At 34.5% G+C, this 2,500-nt stretch overlaps 1 protein-coding gene across 4 annotated transcripts in view; it reads left to right on the top strand.

The window, feature by feature from the left end:
- LOC136842647 (uncharacterized) overlaps positions 1–2,500 on the top strand; it is a 233,016-nt gene that overhangs the window by 183,089 nt on the left and 47,427 nt on the right. The window lies entirely within an intron of this gene.

Here is a 2,500-nt window from a genome sequence, read left to right as displayed (position 1 = left end):
GAAATTCTGAATGAATATTCGTACCCAGTCAAGGCTTCAAGAATGGCGGCAGTGATAAGTCATTGTCCCCGTGGTTGCAGGACAGCTTTTGTGATTCGACTTGCACAATTGTTTAGAAGTGAGGAGGCCCGTGGCAAACCCTACGTAAGCTTGAACGGGTAATGATTAATAAGGCCCTTTTTTGGGTGAGGAGTACACCCGGACATCCAAGGCTACCAAGTTTTCGTCATTTGTTGACTTCCATAAGGTGCAGAAAGATAATTATATATGCTCTATAAAGCAATAGTTGTTGATTTCTTAGTAAAATATAACTTGCGGAACAACATTAAAACTTGCTTTGCCAAAAAAAAAAAAAATGTCATGGGTTATAATACATCACTGAATGACCTCTATAGGTCCCAGTGCTTGGGCTTAGCCCGAAACGCCATAATTCACCCATTGATTATAATGTCAAGTTTCCTCATATGTAATTATGTTGAATAAAGGATCCATGTAAGGGCATGTCATTTCATATGGTCGCTCCTGTCCTCTTAGTGACAGAGTACAACAATGGCTGAATTGTAACATTATAATGAAAGTTGTTTTCATATTCCACAGAATATTACCGGCATGGTAGTTCAATTGTTGGTAGGCTTTTAAATACCAAGATTGCTTGCACACTAAAAAGTATAAGTGTACTCGGCCCTTCAATTTGCTCAAATCCTATATACTACTACCACTACTATAAAGATTAAACAAGGAGTATTGGTTGTATTTCATCGCTGCCAGAGGTTGAGACTTTTTCACGAATAGCCAATTATTCATCGAGAAGGAGGCAAGTTAATGACGTCACAAGTTACGTCATTATATCTTCGAAAGACATTCCTCTGAGTTTGCTGGCGATGTCTACAAGAAGTCTGTGTTACTCTTATAATTACCAGAATTATGCAACTTTCGTGATACAGAATACAGTAAAAAATTAGGCAAGGATGTAAGGTACCCTGTGACAAAGTGTCGTCTTTGTCAGGTACGTTGATAAAATTTTATTCCGGAAAAACACCGGGACTGTGGCTCTCATAGTAATTCATGGAGACTTACCATATGTAAAACGACTGTCTGACATAACAGATAGAAAATGTATCTTGGCATCAGAAAAATGTACGTTACTTGACGGAGACGAGGACACCTTTTCTGTATTGGGGTATTGCGTATGTATAATCTTTTGTAGATGCATCGAAGAGGGATTCTTTCTTGAGACAAAATTGCTTTGAGGATGATAATCTTCCTTTGATAATATGGTTTGGCCATAAATATAAAATACGAATTTTATCTTGGGAAATTTACAATAGGACGGAAATGCTTCATAATGTTGGCTTTAGATATATTTATTTGATTTATGTATTGACTATAATTTATATACTGACTTTTGTTATCCCAGCCTCATATTATTGTCATCTAAGGTTAATATTAGAGAAAATAAGACGAGATCATATACTTGCGACCATTGCAGAATATTCACGATATTTTTGAATTCTTGTCCGTAAAACTTATATACGATTTTACTGAACCTACACTCCGAGGCAGATGTGTAGCTTTCCTATCCCTATGTCTCATGCAATCATGATGAACTGTTTTTGTCTACTACTTTGGAATTCATATAATTTAACTTGAAATTCTTGCAATTCAACTATTTTACATGGTCTTCGAAGGCGTGTTAATGATAAAACCTACACATGGAAAATATCCTTGGTGATCATCTAAGACTCCATGCTTTTTTATTTAATATCAAAATGCATCTCATTTCATGATAAGAGAACTGAACGGTATAAATAGATGATTTGAAGGTTAATGAATGCCATTGACCTTCATCACTGCATAATGCAGATGGGACCTCAATGCCTAAAAGAAATTGTTGGATACCATGTGTGGAATAATAATAATAATAATAATAATAATAATAATAATAATAATAATAATAATAATAATAATAATAATAATTGTCAAACTTTAGGAAGAGGTAAATGATAGATGAGATTTCTCCTAAATGTTCTGGGATGTTCCAAAATATAGAGAAATAAATTTTAAAAATTGTATGCGTCGAAAGCCAAAAACGTTCCCTTCTGCCATTTTTTTTTTTACGTAGCCTTCTGACAAATTACCAGGTAAAGCAAGATTATTATACAGTTTCAGCATTTATATAATTCCTAGTTGTAATTCTCACCCTTGCGTTTACAGAAAGATGAAGAGAGATTCAACCAAAGAGAATAACATGTCGAATTTATCACAGGCTATTATTACCATCCAAGATGACAGAAATTATGATATAACCAGTTTTCCTCATAAGACGAAACTGTGCTCGAGTCGCTCAGTCCCAGCACAAGTATAATTTTGAAAATATTTAGAATATTGGAAATATCTGAAGAAATTTGAAGAACATTCCACAAATACTTTCCAAGTGTTTTACAGCCACGTAAGGCTTGATAACCTTTTGAATTTTGTGAAGAACAGGATGATGTCAATA

Source organism: Macrobrachium rosenbergii, chromosome 10, assembly GCF_040412425.1.
Source record: "Macrobrachium rosenbergii isolate ZJJX-2024 chromosome 10, ASM4041242v1, whole genome shotgun sequence".
Taxonomy (NCBI): Eukaryota; Metazoa; Arthropoda; class Malacostraca; order Decapoda; family Palaemonidae; genus Macrobrachium; species Macrobrachium rosenbergii.
The sequence above is the reverse complement of the archived record's forward strand: the minus strand, read 5'-3'. Positions and strand labels throughout refer to the sequence as shown.